Source organism: Loxodonta africana, chromosome 8 (genome assembly GCF_030014295.1).
Source record: "Loxodonta africana isolate mLoxAfr1 chromosome 8, mLoxAfr1.hap2, whole genome shotgun sequence".
Classification (NCBI taxonomy): domain Eukaryota; kingdom Metazoa; phylum Chordata; class Mammalia; order Proboscidea; family Elephantidae; genus Loxodonta; species Loxodonta africana.
The window spans coordinates 115187758-115206334 of NC_087349.1; the positions used below are offsets into that span (position 1 = coordinate 115187758).

Consider the following 18577-nt stretch of genomic DNA (forward strand, 5'->3'; position numbering starts at 1 on the left):
TGCCTCTGTTTCTCTCCTTTTCTCCTCCCTTCTTTCCTCTATGTTTTTAACCTGAGGACCTTCCTGAGATAGCCCAAGGTTACATCTGGGTGAGGATTTGGAGAAGTGGCATGGCAGGTACCTTCCCTCACTTCTACCCACCCTTTAGTCCCTCCTGCACCTTGCAACCTTCTCTTCTAAGTTGAGGGTGCCATGGGTAACATGAACCCCTGGCACAGCCTTCACCTGACCTTGGGATGTCTCTGGTGTTACAGTCTGTCCCTTAGGGTACCAATCCTCAGCTCTTCACTTCTTCCCTTCCCTACTCCTGTGGGCACACAGCAATTCTGAAAACTGCCCTCAGCCATCAGAGAGAGTAAAAAGTTAAATTCAAAAGTATAAGTTGTGGAGCATCGATCTATTGATTATTATAAGTGACCATTTGGAGGCTCCATAAAAAATCTCTCTAAACCTGTTCAAGTTTAAGCCAGCTGCGGCAAAGAAAGCCGTTGAAAACAACCTTTACAGACAATGCGATGAAGAGAAGTTAGGAGCGGAAAGGGAGGCAGACCCAATGAGTACAACCTTAAGCTGTATCTAAAGAGAAGGACATAAGCTTGACTGCTCAGCTATCTCAATAGCTTTTCCCAGGGTGTCTCTTTAAAGTAGTCCACAAAATCCAATATAAAATGTATTAAAAGAAAAGTGGTCTTAGAAAAGAACAGATGTACTAAATTGATTTTACAGTTCACAAATACCAAATTGAAATACAATTAGTAGAAGAGCAGTATCCAAGTTCGAGGAATCAAAGGAAAACATTTTTAAAGAAACTGTCCCATTTTGAAAGACAAATTATTTGTAATAGCATCACAAACAGAGCTTTAGAAGCAGAGTCGGGAGTAAAAATGTGTATCTGAAATAACTCCATTTATCAGATATTTAGTGAGTACTCAGTATGTGGCAGGCACTGGGCTACATGGTTTCTGTCCTTGAAAAATAATCTAAGGGGTAGCCCTAAAAATATAAACAAATAAGCTGATACAGTGTACCCAAAAGTCTACTAAAGGTGGGCATGGCTTAAAACATTGGTAAGAAGGAGTGAGTCCTTGGGATGTTCAGGAGAGAAATCAGAAAGCAGTCACAGTGATGGGAGGATTAAAGTAAAACCCACAAGATTCAATAGGAGTTTGCAGGTAAACAAGACAATGTGGATGTTTAAAGGACAAACCACAAGATGTAAGTAAGCATGGCTTATTCTGTGAATTATTCTCTGCGGAAGAGGGTAGAATACATGTGGTGAGTGGCAGGAGATGAAAGTTAAACGTGGTTCAGAAACCAAGCCATGAAGTGCCTGGACACCCATGGTAAGGATTACAGATTCTATACCAGGTTAAAGAGTTTTAAGCCAGGAGTCATGCGACTAGACGCAAGTGTTATAATGCAAAGTCATCGTTTACTGCATGACTGGATCTCTAATGAGGGTGGGTGGGATGTTATATGATTAAAACTAAAACCTGTTGCTGTCGAGTCGATTCCGACTCATAGCAACCCTAAAGGACAGAATAGAACTGGCCCCACAGGGTTTTCAAGGAGTACCTGGTGGATTCAAACTGCTGACCTTTTGGTTAGCAACTGAGCTCTTAACCATTGTGCCACCAGGGCTCCAATGTGATTAAAACAGTGGTTTATAAATCAGGCTACATAACAGATTCATCTAGGGTACTTTTAAAAAATGCAGATTTCCAGGTCTCACCTCAGGCAGAATCAAAACTGCCAGGGCCACAAGGCTAAAAGTGTGCACTTTTTTTAACTTGTTATTATTTTATTATTGTAAAAATATAGATAATACAGCAACTGGCAATTCAATTCAGTGACATGTATAATTCAGTGACATCAATTATATTTGATGTGTACAATTCAGTGACATCAATTATATCAATCATGTTGTACAACCATCACCAATATCTGTAAATTTTCCATCACCATAAACAGAAACTCGATGATTCCTAAACAATAAACCAAAAAAAAAAAAAAAACTGTTGCCATTGAGTCGATTCCAACTCATAGAGACCCTATAGGACAGAGTAGAACTGCCCCATAGAGTTCCCAAGGAGCACCTGGTAGATTTGATCTGCTGACCCTTTGGTTAGCAGCCGTAGCACTTAACCACCATACCACCAGGGTTTCCTCTAAACAATATGTCCCCCATTCTCCCTCCCTCTTACCCCTGGTCAACCACAAAACCCATTGCTGTCAAGTTGATTCCAATTCACAGTGACCATATAGGACAGGGTAGAACTGCCACATAGGGTTTCCAAGGAGTGGCTAACCTTTTGGTTAGCAGCCCAGTTCTTAACCACTGTGCCATCAGGGCTCCCCACCCCTGGTAACCACTATTAAAGTTAGATCTCTAAGCATTTTTCTATTCTAGGTATTTCATATCAGTGAGATCATACAATATTTGTCCTTTAGTGATTGATTTATTTCACTCAGCGTAATGTTTTCAAGGTTCATTCACATTGTAGCATACATTTTTAATAACTTTGTAGGAGATTCTGATGCTCAGCTGAGTTATGAGGTCACTGAATTAATGCCATTACCAATGGTAATTTATGTAGGACTCTCACAAAGCAATTATTAAATCAGCATATACAGAGATTTGAGTGCTAGAAAGGATTTATTATTGAATTACATTATATTTAAATGTATGTATACATATACACACACAATCGTATATGTATGTGTGTGTATATATGTATATGCATATGCACTCATATATATATGTACATAGATGTGCATGGTATATATATACATACACTTCTTGATAATTTTGTGAGTTTATAATAATGCAGTTTATATGATTATGCATTCAGATCTATTAGGATAATTAGGGGAATTATCTAACTCAAGGTAAAATAATTGAGATGTTGGTTTTCACCTCCTTGATTTTCATAAATAATTATTGAGGTAATTACTTGATTTCTTCACTAGCGTTTGGCCATGGTGCTCTTTCCCTAGTAGAGTAGATTGCCTTGTTGTCCTTAGGTTCAAGAGGAATTGAAAAGGTCATTTGTAGGTCCCATGGCTTATGATCTCACCATGCCTCTTCTTACTGCCTACCAGAAGGCACAAGATGGATTGACACAGTGAACAATAAGCTCAAGCATAACAGCAATTGTGAGGATGACTCAGGACTGGGCAGTGTTTCATTCTGTTGCACACAGAGTTAGTATGAGTCAGAACCAACTTCACAGCACCTAACAATAACAACAACCAGAAGCCACAGACCACAAATTAGCCTTTAAGTAGCATCTTTTGGCATTCATATTTAGCTACCCACACTTAGATGTCTGTCAAACTATGCACCTTCTCATATATGTGTACAGTAAGCAAATTGTTGTAAATACCTGTTCATGTAAAAAAAATAGGTTTTTTCCTATGTAGCCAAACGATACAAAATGGAAATAGGACATGGCAACATGGTTGTTGGATGTCTACTTAGTAAATTTGCCCTGGTGATGGAGTGGGATTGGGAGCAGTGTCAGAGGGTGGCAGTTTATGTGCCCCTGGTTTTGCTCACACAGACTCATCATGAGAGTCACTGTGGGATAAGGGAAGTTCAACCAAATACACTTAGATTTGAATCCAGTTTTGACCACAAACATACTGTGTGACTTCTGGAAAATTACTTAACCTATCTGGATGTCATTTCCTTAGTTGTAAAATGGAAACATAATATTTTCCTTCTAGGTAATGAGAATTATTATTACCACACTTATTGAACTACCAGAACAGATATAACTTTGACCTCCAGTCATAGAAGATCACAATCAAACAGCCCCACTAAGTCTATGGGGAAAGGTGTTTCTCATATTAAGAAGAAAAAAATTTTCTCCACCTTAATTGAACGTAAATGAGAAAAATAAAGGGCTAATATAGTATATGGTTATGACTCACCCACCAATCAAATATTCATGGTTAAACTCATAAAACTATTCACATGAATAATTCAACAGACAAAATTAAATTTCTGGACCAAATTGTTATGAATTATCTTATCTGACTTGGGAACGCAATTATATTCAAGGACTTCAATTACATCCATGATTATACATTCCTATGTACCCTCACCATCACATTGCTTAGGGAAATGTCCAAAGATTCATTTTTCAGGTAGCTTAAATTCTTCAACATCAACACCTATTGAGGAACAACTTCAAAGGTCAAAGTCTCAGCACGTACCTCAGAATATGATCTGCCCATTTCTGAACCCATCCAAATGTTCTAGAAATAAACCATTGCAAATGTAATGCTTTCAAATCAGTAAAAAAAAAAAAAGAGAAACATCCCCAAAGAAAAATAGGCAAACAGCATGCAAGAATATGCAATTCATTAAAGAAAGACTACAGAATTGCCAATATATTAATATTGCAAAATGAAACAATGATAAGACTTGTTTTTTACCTCACGGATATGATAAAGACTAAAAACTGTGTTAATACCTAACATTATTGAAATTTTCAAGAAAATAGACTTTCTCATACCCTGCTGATGGGAGAAAAGATCAGCACAGTCTTTCTGTGGGAAACAAATAGGGATAATCCTTGATTCACTAAATCCAATTCAAGAGTCATATGTAGAAATTCATCAAATATATCAAACAAGGTGGCTTGCTACACTTAGTTTAAAGAAAATAGCAGCAAGAAGTTAGAAGCAATTTAAATGTTTAACAAGTGGGAATTGTTGTTAGGTGCCGTCAGGTTGGTTCCAACTCACAGCAACACTTTGTACCACGGAATGAAACATTGCCCGGTCCTGCGCCATCCTTACAATCAACATTATGCTTGACCCCTTTGTTGCAGCCACCGTGTCAATCCATCTCTTTGAGGGTCTTCCTCTTTTCCACTGACCCTGTACTTTAACAAGCATGATGTCCTTCTCTGAGGCCTGATCCCTCCTGACAACATGTCCAAAGTATGTAAGACGCAGTCTCGCCATCCTTGTTTCTAAGGGGTATTCTGGTTGTATTTCTTCCAAGGCAGATTTGTTCATTCTTTTGGCAGTCCATGTTATATTCAGTATTCCTCTCCAACACCACAATTCAAAGGTGTCAATTCTTCTTAGGGCTTCCTTATTCATTGTCCAGCTTTCACATGCATATGATGCGATTGAAAATACCATGGCTTGGGTCAGGCACATCTTGGTCTTCAAGGTGACATTTTTGCTTTTCAAAACTTTAAAGAGGTCCTTTGCAGCAGATTTGCCCAACGCAATCAATGCAGCTTCTGATTTCTTGACTGCTGTTTCCATGGCTGTTGATTGTGGATCCAAGTAAAATGAAATCCTTGACAAATTCAATCTTTTCTCCATTTATCATGATGTTGCTTATTGGTCCAGTTGTGAGGATTTTTGTTTTCTTTATGTTAAGATGTAATCCATAGTGAAAGCTGTGGTCTTTGATCTTCATTAGTAAGTGCTTCAAGTCCTCTTTACTTGCAGCCAGAAAGGCTGTGTTATCTGCATAATGCAGGTTGTTAATGAGTCTTCTGCCAATCCTAATGCCCCATTCTTCTTCATATAGTCCAGCTTCTTGGATTGTTTGTTCACGATATAGATTGAATAGGTATGGCGAAAGGATACAACCCCAACACAGACCTTTCCTATCTTTAAACAACTCAGTATCCCCTTGTTCTGTTCAAACAACTTCCTCATTAACACAATTAAGTGTTCTGGAATTTCCATTCTCTGCAATGTTATCCATAATTTGTTATGATCCACACAGTCCAATGCCTTTGCATAGTCAATAAAACACAGGCAAACATCTTTCCCGTGTTCCCTGCTTTCAGCCAGGATCCATCTGACATCAGCAATGATATCCCTGGTTCCACATCCTCTTCTGAAACCGGCCTGAATTTCTGGCAGTTCCCTGTCGATATACTGCTGCAGTCATTTTTGAATGATCTTCAGCAAAATTTTGCTTGCATGTAATATTAATGATATTGTTCTATAATTTCCACATTCGGCTGAATTGCCTTTCTTGGGAATAGGCACAAATATAAATGCCTTCCAGTCGGTTGGCCAGGTAGCTGTCTTCCAAATTTCTTGGCATAGACGAGTGTGAGCACTTCCAGTACTGCATCCGTTTGTTGAAACATCTCAATTGATACTCCATCAATTCCTGTAGACTTGTCTTTTGCCAATGCTTTCAGCGCAGCTTGGACTTCTTCCTTCAGTACCATCAGTTCCTGATCATATGCTACCTCTTGAAATGGTTGAACACTGACTAATTCTTTTTGGTATAATGACTGTGTATTCTTTCCATCTTCTTTTGAAGCTTCCTGCGTTGTTTAGTATTTTCCCCATAGAACCTTTCACTATTGCAAATTGAGGCTTGAATTTTTATTTCAGCTCTTTCAGCTTGAGAAATCCCGAGCGTGTTCTTCTCTTTTGGTTTCCTATCTCCAGCTCTTTGCACATGTTATTATATACTTTACTCTGTCTTCTCCAGCTACCCTTTGAAATCTTCTGTTCAGTTCTTTTACTTCATCATTTCTTCCTTTTGCTTTAGGTGCTCAAAGTTCAAAAGCATTTTAGAGTCTCCTCTGACATCCATCTTGGTCTTTTCTTTCTTTCCTGTCTTTTCAATGACCTCTTGCTTTCTTCACGTATTATGTCCTTGATGTCATTCCACAATTTGTCTGGTCTTCAGTTATTAGTGTTCAATGGGTCAAATCTATTCTTGAGATGGTCTCCAAATTCAGGTGGGATCTACTCAAGGTTGTACTTTGGCTCTCAGGGACTTGTTCTAATTTTCTTCGACTTCAACTTGAACTTACATAGCAGCAGTTGATGACCTGTTCCGATGACAGTCCCTGGTCTTGTTCTGACTGACGATATTGAGCTTTTCCATCATCTCTTTCCACAGATGCAGTTAATTTGATTCCTGTGTATTCCATCTGGTGAGGTCCATGTGTATAGTCACTGTTTATGTTGGTAAAAAAAAGGTATTTGCAGTGAAGAAGTCCTTGGTCTTGCAAAATTCTACCGTTCAATCTCCAGCATTGTTTCTATCACCAAGGCCATATTTTCCAACTACCAATCCATCTTCTTTGTTGCCAACTTTCACATTCCAATCACCAGTAATTATCCATGCATCTTGATTACATATTCCATCAATTTCAGACGGCGGAAGCTGGTAAAAATCTTCAGTTTTCTTCCTCTTTTGCCTTAGTGGTTGGTGCATAAATTGAATGATCATCATGTCTGTCAGTTTGTCGTTCTTTGGTGGCTGGCACGTTGCTGTGATGCTGGAAGCTATGCCATGGGTATTCTGATAGCAGCAGGGTCACCCATGGAGGACAGGTTTCAGCTGAGCTTCAGACTAAGACAGACTAGGAAGAAGGACCCGGCAGGGAAAACCTTATGAATACAGTGGAACATTGTGTGATATGGTGCTGGAAGATGAGCCCCCCAGGTTGGAAGGCACTCAAAAGATGACTCGGGAAGAGCTGCCTCCTCAAAGTAGAGTCGACCTTGATGTAGATGGAGTAAAGCTTTCAAGACCTTCATTTGCTGATGTGACACAACTCATAATGAGAAGAAACAGCTGCAAACATCCATCAATAATCAGAACCTGGAACGTACGGAGTATGAATCTAGGAAAATTGGAAATCATCAAAAATGGAATGGAATACACAAACATCAATATCCTAGGTATTAATGAGCTGAAATGGACTGGTATTGGCCATTTTTAGTTGGACAATCATATGATCTGTTATGCTGGGAATGACAACTTGAAGAGGAATGGTGTTGTTTTCATTGTCAAAAAGAACATTTCAAGATCTATCCTGAAGTACAGCACTGTCAGTGATAGGATAATATCCATAAGTGAGAGTTAGTTGAACAAATTATAATTCAACCATACAGTGGACTGTACTGATCTATTTAAGGTAATAAAATGAATTAACACTCATTGATGTGAAGAATGTTTACTACAGCTTGGAAGTGAATAAAGCAATTTAAAATGGAAAAATAAAAAAAAAGAACAAAGGGTGGTTCAGTCAAATGGTTCAGGGAGAGAACATGGTCCAAATATTAACAACACATATTAACCAAAAATAAAAGGAAGCCTTAAAACATTAATATGTAATGGTGGGAAAATATTGATATCAGATTTTAAAAGTCTGTTACAAAATAACACATAGAGAATGAACTTCATTTACTAAATAATACTCACATTAAACTGGAAAAATAATATTTTTGTATAAATTTAATTACAGCTTTCCATTATGAAATGATTTCTAGACTATATGCTATTTTGCAGTGTGTTCTTTCTAATCCAAAAAGTTAAGATAGTATAAGCATTTTCAACCTATTTAAAGGTTTATATTTTATTTGGATAGTGGGATCATGGCTATTTTAATTCCTTTCATAATTTACTGGGTTTCCTGCAATGAATATTTATTCATCTTGGAAGCAATAACTATTTTGTAAAGACTGCATATTTATTCAAGAAACAAAACACCATTTCATGAAATAGAAACACTGTAATTCTGTGTTCATTAAGTTACAGAATTTTAGGGCTAAAGTGGGTCTTAAAAATAGTACAGTTTGAACCTTTCACTTATGAATAAAGAAATCAAGTTCAGAAGAGGTTGTGCAATAAGTTAAATTTGGGAGAATGAAATAATTTATGCATTGACTATGTGCAAGTACTATGCTAGGCCCTTGAGATACCCATTTGGATAAAATCCTCAAGGAACTATTGGTCTTTATAATAGTCAAACATGTAAACAAACATGCTAATCAAACATGATTAACAGAAGAATGTATAAAATGGTGGGTTAGAGGACACTTCCCCAAGGAGGTCACTAATGCCCAGAGAGTCAAAAAATAAAAAGTCACTCACAGACATGTTGTGAGGGTGACTGGTAACTTTCCCAGGTGGTGTAAGTTGTTAGTGTCAATGCTGGGGCTGCATCCCTAGTTCCTTGAATGCCACGTCACTGCCTTTTCAAGGAAGGTTAATCAAAGAAGTTTCAGCAACCTTTAAATTATTCAAAAAATGTGTCTGCATGGAAGGGATGACCCTATTCTAAAGTGAAATCCTAATTTGATGCTTTTAACATTTTGGCTATTACAATCATAGTGCTTTTCAAAGAACCAAATCAATGAAACATCAGTTATACAGCAGTTGGAAACTTAGGTGGCATGACATGTAGAAATGACCAAACAGAACTGTGATTTTGTCCTGTGGTCTTAAGAGAGATAAATACAACTGCTCACAACATTAACTGGTATCTCTATTTAAGAGGAGGAAATGAAATTTTTGGGATTGAGGAGGAGGAGGCAGTTGAGGTAGCCAGTTCAGGCTGTCATACTCAAATCTCCTTGGCTCCAGCAGAGGTGTATGTCGAGGAAAGATTGAAGAAGTCCTCAAGAGCACATGTGAAGGTTTATCTTTAGCTTTCTGAAGATATATATGCTAATAAAGGTTGCTCAGAGATACTCTGGTCTGAGTTATACAGGTTGTTCCATTACTACCTTTGAGGCAAGGACTACACTTAACACGAGTGAAGCACATCCTTCTCAAGTATTTCACATGAAAATGATATTCCAGTTCAAGAGATGAGGATTAGAACTGTTTCTCACCAGCTTCAAGAGCTTTCTCTGGCAACCCCGACTTGCATGGCTGCAAGAATTATGGCTCCACACACTTCCCAGACTTCCCACTGCCCCTGGCAGAAGTTGCTGCTCTCTGGCACCTGCCACCAGCATTTATCTGCCCCAGTCTAGTCCAGTACACTTTGCTTTGTCAGGCTGTTTTCTGAAAAGCTCCCTGCTGGTATCTCTCTGCTAGTGTTAGCTAACGTAGAAAACAAACCTTCTTTGGCATGTATAATTGGCAGCAGTCATGTTCCCTCCCCACCTTGCTTTCAGGGAAAGCAGTTTTTGAAGTTCAAGGAAATGAAAACGAAGACAGCACTCTGGGTTTAACACCCTGGTTAAACCTGGTAGACATGTACAGAATTTGGAACAGGTCTTTGAAAAGGCAGAGAGTTATGGCAGCCCAGCATAGGAGGGGCTGTGCAAACAAGATTGTCTTAAGGAGTAAGTGAGTGGCTGCAGACCCTTCAAATTAGTTACTACTGAAATTACTTTCCATCATCAGAATAAGTAGCAATTAGGAGTGAAATACAGAGGATACATTGTGGCAGAAAAAAAAAAGTATTTCATATAAAGTGGTACTGACAAACCATAGAGCTGAGAATTTAAATGCAATCTCTGATCTCACATGGGGCTGAAAAGTCTTATTAAAAAGGGGGAAGACATAGTATGGCCAAGTGTTATACAAAGGAAACAACAAACTTTCCCAGGTTTACTCAGAATTAAGTATTTGTGTAAGGATTTGTGATCTTTCACATGAACTTTGAACTTGAAGAGACTCTAATATGGTGTTTTTCATCATGACCACAATCACTTAGATCAAAGGTACCTGGGTACTTGTTAAAAAATGCCAATACCTAGGTCTTCTGAATCAAAATTAGAAGTTGGCCCTAAGAATCTGCCATTTAATAAGTATCAAATAAACAAACAAACCTGATGCTCTCGAGTCGATTCTGACTCAAAGTGACCCTATAAGGACAGAGTAGAACCATCCCACAGGATTTCCAAGGAGTGGGTGGTGGATTTGAGTTGCCAGGCTTTTGGTGAGCAGCCAAGCTCTTACCTACTGTACCACCAGGGCTTCATAAAAGTACCCAGGCAATTTTAAGTCTTTTTTGAAAAGATCCCTCTTGAAACAGCAGCCAGGGCCTGACAGTTCAGTGTAACGGGTGCTGTGAGGCTGAGAATTCTATAAGTGGGATGGGGCATATGGCGTGCTCCTCCACAGGCCAGATCTGTGCCAATGGCCTGTGGACACTGGAAGTCATAGAGGTGAACCCAGGTGAGGTCATATGGTCACAACCTGCTACCTCATGCAGGGCCACAGGTACACTTACATCTAGTCAGTTGGGCAAGAAATATGCATTGGATGCTTACTAAGAAAAGGCACTGCATTAGGTACTAGGAATATGGCAATAAATACATAAAATAGGCACAAGCCCTGCCATTTGGGACTTACCGTATTTTAATGGGTACAGATGTTAAACAAGTACAATGAATTCTGTAAATACAATCTGTCATAGATGCTGTGAAGGAAGAGAGGGCAGTACCATGAGCACAGATAGGGTGTCCAACTTTGTATGTGGAGTCGGTGAAGACTTCTTTGCAGAACTCCTCCATACACTAAGGAATGAATAGGGATGAGCTCAGAGAAGCAGGAAAGGGAGAGGGCACTAGAGGCAGGGTGAGAGCTGTTGTGAAGGCTCTCGGTCAAGAAGGAGCTTAGTGTGCTCAGAAACCAAAATGAGTCAGTTTGGCTGTAGCACAGAGAAAGTAGACAGGACCCAGACCATATATCATCTTACAGGTCCATGGCGGGGGGAGGGGGGATTTGGGCCTTTATCCTAAGAAAAATCAAAGACCAAAAACCATTAAATGTTTTTTAAGTGGAAGAAGATGATCAAATATACGTATCTTTAAAAGAAACTGTCTTGTCAGCAGGTGGGAGAGGGTTGACCTGGGAGACACAGATTTCTGGGCAGCATTGAGGGCACTGTGACTGCAAATCTAACATACATCCTCCAAACACTAGATGATTAAAATGCTGAACCTGTTGAAAGAAAACAACATCTGTGCAAATAAGTCATTGAAATCAGCATTGTCAAGCCTATAAAAGAAGCACCTATTAAGAGTTGGAGGAACATGGAGAAGAGGGTAAGTAACACTGCTCAGGAAAGCTAAGAGTGGCTTCCAGAGAGGTAATGTCTGAACCAAGGTTAGAAGAATGCTCTGGATGGTACTAGTACCCACGTGGGCCAGCTTTTATCCTAGTTCCAATAGAGTCCCATAGACATACAGAGTGCTAGAACTACTAAGTGCTTAGATATCAGCCTCTGACTCTTAGGTTCAGCGGGGAAATGACTTACCCAGTACACTGCTGGAAAGCAATGAAGAGAGAGAACAGACCAGAATTTCTGATTCTAAATAGATCCCCCTTCTACCGCCACACCAAAGCAGTGGTTCTCAAAGTATAGTCCCTGGACCAGCAGCATCAGCATCACCTGGGCGCTTGTTAGAAATACAAGTTCTCAGGTCTCATCCTAGACCTGACAAACCAACAATTTTGGGGTGCCCAGCATCTGGGTTTTAACAAACTCCAGGTCATTCTTACATGAGATCTCTAAATTCTGCAAGAAGCCAACTAGTTAATCCAGTCATGTATGCATATTGCAAATATGATCGTAAACACTAGCTATGGGGTCTTGGAAAAGACTTTGTCAAAAAGAAAGAATCCAAACAGACTGAAAGAGCAAGTTTTGTGCCTGGATAGCAGCCTCTAAACCTCAGTCTCTTCATCCAAATAATAGAAATGGGAACGCCTGCTTCCAAACTGGCTGTCAGAAGTGAGTGAGAAAATGCACATAAAGTCCCCGTCACAGGGTCCGATACATCCAGGCATCTAATAAATAGATTGTTCCTTGCCCCATGAAGCAGTGGCCTCCACATACGGCATCACAAGGATGAATGTACAGTTCAGAGTTTAGTCTTCACAAACCATTTCTATGGAACTGCTACAGTCCTGATAATTAAAAAGCATACACATTATATTTTTTTTTACCTGCATCCATCCATGCAAGAAGTAACTTATTTAAGAGCTAGCCCCTTGGAAGGTAGTTTCTGAAGACGCACAGTTATACAGAAAGGAGTGCTTACAGGTAGGCACAACAGGGAGGAGGAATCACTAACAAAAGAGCCCTCATTGAGGACACCAATAGAAGGAAGCTTTTTGTAAATGATTATTTTAAGAAATTACATTTCTCTAGTGTAGATCACTCAAAAACAGGAAAAAAAGGAATGACGGAAAACACTTTTCGTAGAAGACATGAATATGCCCCCTCTCCGAAATTCTGAACTAGCATTTTGATGAAGTTATCTACTAAGGAATATAAATTTGACTCTGGTAGAGGCTTTACATGGAGTTTTACGTGAGGATTTTGCAGAATGTAATAAAACCGGCAAATGCAGCAATCTCATACCAAATTTGTTTTAACACATCCTGGACTCAGTTCTTATTTAATAATGAAATGTTGAGAGAGATTCTTAAATGATGTATTTTCCAGTCCCATAATTTGAATGATAAATAAAATTACATTTTCATATCATATTTTACAGTGGTAATGGGAAACATAATTTTCCTTTCCTTGGTGTTTTTCTTAAATTAAAAACACCACTCTTTTTCACATAACATTAGTTTTTATTGCACATGTTTCATTTGTAACATATTTACATGAATTTCCATAATGTTCCCCAAATTCAGCCCATGAAATTATCATTTTTCAAAGCAGATGTATGGTCAATAATGAAGAGAATATATACAGACAATACAGCTTTGGTGGAAACTGCATAAACTCTCAGTGATGACAAAATGTTTATGTGAAGCTAACAGTCATATCTTCTTTAACTTCACTCGTACCTATGAAAACATTAATTAATTTATCTTAAAAGAAATGAAAGATCAGGAATTAAAACTTTTGGTACAATGCCAACAGCTAAAATAGAAAATAATACATATGTCCTTTTAAAATAAAAGTATTCTATAAAAAGGAACATAGAGTACTGCCTTTGCTGCATCCTATAAGTTTTGATATGTTGTGATTTCATTTTCATTTGACTCTGTGAAATTTGCCATTTCGCTTTTCATTTCTTCCTTGACCCATTCGTAGTTTAATAGTGTTTTGTTTAATTTGCATATGTTTGTGTATTTTCCAGGGGTTTTTTTTCCCCCCGTTACTGATTTCTAGCTTCACTCCACTGTGGCCAGAGAAAATGCTTTGTACAATTTCAATCTTTTTACATTTATTAAGACTTGCTTTGTGACCTAACATGTGGTCTACCGTGGAGAATGACCCATGTGCTCTGGAGTAGAATGTATATTGTGTTGTTGTTGGGTGAAGTGTCTGTTAATAGTGTCATTCAAGTGTCTGTTTCCTTGTTGATCTCTTTTCTAGATGCCGTGTCTAATATTTCTAGTGGTATATTGAAGTCTACAGCTATTATTGTTGTTGTTAGGTACAGTTGAGCTGGTTCTGATTCATAGTGACCCTATGTACAACAGAATGAAACGGTGCTCAGTCCTGTGCCATCCTTACAATCATTGATATGCTTAAATCCATCCTTGCAGCCACCGTGCCAATCCATCTTCTTGAAGGCCTTCCTCTCTATTGCTGACCCTCTACCTTACCAAGCATGATGCCCTTCTCCTGGTTCCTCCTGATAACATGTACAAAATATGTGAGGCCAAGCCTCAACATCCTTGCTTCTAAGGAGCATTCTGGCTGTACTTCTTCCAAGACACTTATTAATTTTTCTGGGAGTCCATGGTATACTAAATATTCTTCGTCAACACTATAATTCAAAGGCATCAGTTCTTCTTCAATCTTCCTTATTCATTGTCCAGCTTTTGCAATGTATATGAGGCGATTGAAAATACCATGGCTTGGGACAGGCACACTTTAGTCCTCAAAGTGACATCTTTGCTTTAAAACACTTTAAAGAGGTCTTTCGCAGCAGATTTGTTCAATACAATATGCCATTTGATTTCTGGACTGCTGCTTCTATGCGCGTTGATTATGGATTCAAGTAAAATGAAATCTTTGACAACTTCTGTATTTTCTCCACTTATCAAGATGTTGCTTATTGGTCCAGTTGTGAGGATTTTTGTTTTATGTTGAGGTGTAATCCATACTGAAGGGTGTGATCTTTAATCTTCATCAGTAAGTACTTCAAGCCCTCTTCACTTTCAGCAAGCAAGGTTGTGTCATCTGCATATTACAGGTTATTAATAAGTATTCCTCCAATCCTGATGACCCATTCTTCTACATATCGTCCAGCTTTTCAAATTATTTGTTCAGCATACATATTGAGTAAGTATAGTGAAAGCATACAACCTTGATGCACACCTTTCCTGATCTTAAACCACAAATTATCTCTTTGTTCTGTTTGAACAACTGCTTCTTGGTCTATGTACGGGTTCCTCATGAGCACAATTCAGTGTTCTGGAATTCCTAATCTTCACAATGTTATCTATAATTTGTTGTGATCCACTCAGTTGAATGCCTTTGCACAGTCAATAAAACACAGGTAAACATCTTTCTGCTATTTTCTACTTTCAGCCAAAATCCATCTGACATCAGCAATGATATCCCTCATTCCATGTTCTCTTCTGAATCTGGCTTGAATTTCTGGCACTTCTCTGTTGATGTACTTCTGCAACCATTTTTGAATTAGCTTCAGCAAAATGTTACTTTGCCTGATATTAACTAGTGACTCTGTGTATTCCTTCCATCTTCCTTTCAATATTTTGCCCATAGAATCCTTCAATATTGGAATTCGAGGCTTAAATGTTTTCTTTAGTTTTTTCAGTTTTTGAGAAATGCTGAGCATTTTCTTTCCTTTTGGTTTTCTAACTCCTGATCTTTGCACATTTCATTATCATATTTTTTCTTCTTCAGCTGCCCTTTGAAGTCTTCTGTCTAGGTCTTTTACATCATCATTTCTTCCATTCGCTTTACCCACTCTACATTCAAAAGCAAGTATCAGTGTCCTCTGACATCCATTTTGTTCTTTTCTTTCTTTCCTGTCTTCTTAATGATCTTTTGCTTTCTTCATGTATAATGTCCTTGATGTCATCGTACATCTCATCTGGTATTCAGTCATTAGTGTCCAGTGTGTCAAGTCTGTTCTTGAGATGGCCTCTAAATTAAGGTAGGATATACTCAAGGTCATATTCTGGTTCTCATGGATTTGTTTTAATTTTCTTCAACTTCAACTTTAACATATATATGAGCAATTGATTGTCTGTTCCACAATTGGTTCCTGGCCTTGTTCTAAGTGATACTGAGCTTCTCTGTTGTCTCTTTCCATAGATGTAGTTGATTTGATTCCTGTGTATTCTATCCGGGGAGGTCCATTGTATAGTCACTGTTTATGTTGGTGAAAAAAGTATTTAAAATGAAGAAGTCAAATGTAGAACAAAAGTCTAACTCAAAAAGAAAAACGAGACTTGCTGGCCTGACAGAGACTGGAGAAACTCTGAAAGTATGGCTCCCAGACATCGTTTCAGCTCAGTAATGAGGTCACTCCTGAGGTTCACCCTTCAGCCAAAGATTGACCAGGCCCATGGAACGAAACAAGACTAAAGGGGCACACCAGCCCTGGGGAAGGGACTGGAAGGCAGGAGGGAACAAGAAAGCTGGTAATAGGGAACACAGGGTTGAGAAGGGAAAGTGTTGACATGTCGTGGGGTTGATAACCAATGTCATAAAACAATGTGTGTACTAACTGTTTGATGAGAAACTAGTTTATTCTATAAACAAACAAAAAAAAAAGAGACCTGGTGGTGCAGTGGTTAAGAGCTCAACTGTTAGCCAAAAGGTCAGCAGATCAAATCCACCAGCCTCTCCTTGGAAACCCTATGGGGCAGTTCTACTCTGTAGAATTGGGTCACTGAGTCAGAATTGACTGTGTGTGTATTTTTTTTTTTAACCCTGTCCCTGAGGAGCCCTGGTGGTACAGCGGTTAAAACACTTGGTTGTTAACCAAAAGGTCAGCAGTTGAAACCCACCAGCTGTTCCAGAGGAGAAAGATATGACAGTCTGCTTCCATAAAGATTACAGCCTTGGAAATCCTATGGAGCTGTTCTGCTCTATCCTATACAGACGCTATGAGTCAAAATCGACTCGATGATGGTGGGTTTGGTTTGGTTTACCCTGGCCCTAATACTAGCTTGTTACTGTCAAGGTACACAAGTGAAAGTGTTTACGGTTGAGTTCACAATTTCTCTGGATTCACAGTTTTGTTCCATTAGACATGTCGTAATTCTGTTTCATTTATCAATAAACCTAACATTGTTGACAGAGAAAAATAAAATAAAATGAACAAGTCGTTGGTCTTGCAACATTTACCATAAGATAGTCTACATCATTTCTATCACCAAGTCCATATTTTCCAACTACTGATTCTTCTTTTTTGTCTCCAGCTTTTACGTTCCAATCACCAGTAGTTATCAATGCATCTTGATTAAATGTTTCATCAATTCCAGACTGCAGAAGTTGGTAAAAATCTTCAATTTCTTCATCTTTGGCATTAGTGGTTGGTTCATAAATATGAATAACACTTGTATTAACTTGTCTTCCATATCTCTAGGCATGTGGATATTATCCTATCACTGACAGTGTTGTACTTCAGGATAGATCTGGAAATATTCTTTTGATGATGAATGCAACACCATTCCTCTTCAATTTGTCATTCCCAGCATAACAGATCATATAATTGTCCAATTCCAAATGGCCAATACCAGTCCATTTCAGCTTACTAATGCCTAGGATATTGATCTTCATCTGTTCCATTTCATTTTTGAGGATTTTGAATTTTTCTAGATTCATACTTCATGCATTCCACATTCTGATTAGTAATGGATATTTGCAGCTGCTTATGCCCACTTTGAGTCATGCCACAGCAGCTAATGAAGGTCCTGAAAGCTTTACGCCATCCACGTCATTAAAGTCAACTCTACTTTGAGAAGGCAGCTCTTCCTCAGTCCACCTGTGCACCACGGGTGGCCCTGATGGTGTTTGAAATACTGGTGGCACAGCTGCCAGCAACACAGCAATACGCAAGCCACCACAGTATGATAAACTGACAGACAAGTGGTGGCTATTATTGTAGTGTTATCTATTTCTCCCTTCAATTCTATCAGTATTTCATATATTTTCATGGTCTGATGTTGGGTACATACATATTTATGATTGTTAAAACTTCTTGACTGATTCACTCTTTTATCACTATATAATGTCCAACTTCATCTCTTCTAACAGAGTTTGTCTTAAAGTCTACTTCGTCTAATATTAAGATTGTCACCGCTGCTCTCTTTTGGTTATCATTTGCATAAAATATTTTTTCCGTTCATTCACTTTCAACCTATTTGTGTCCTTCAGTCTAGGCTTATAGTTGAATCATTTTGGCTGTTGTTGTTGTTCCATTTTGCCACTCTTTGCCTTTTGATTGCAGCATTTATTCCATTTATATTCAGTATAATTATTGATAAGAAGTGATTTACTTCTGCCATTTTGTTATTTGTCTTTTCTGTGTCTTAAACCTTCTTTATTTTTGTCTTTTACTATTGCTCACTTTTGTATTTTGTTGGTTTATTGTAGTGAGACATTTTGGTTCCCTTCTCCTTTCCTATTGTGCATGTTTGCATGTTTTTAGGATATTTTTCTTAGTGGTTACTATGAATATTACATTTAACAGCATGTATGAATAACATTCATGGGGAAGTTAGTACCAACATAAATTCAGAAACATAAAAGAAGTTCTATAAATGCCTACATGAAAAGAGAAGAAAGACCTCAGATCAACATCCTAACTCAACAATTGCAGGAACTAGAAAGAGAAAAACAAAAATCTTAAATCTAACAAAAGAAAAGAAATA

At 38.3% G+C, this 18577-nt stretch overlaps 1 protein-coding gene across 1 annotated transcript in view; it reads right to left on the bottom strand.

The window, feature by feature from the left end:
* Nucleotides 1-18577, bottom strand: part of ABCA13 (ATP binding cassette subfamily A member 13) — a 572876-nt gene that overhangs the window by 186901 nt on the left and 367398 nt on the right.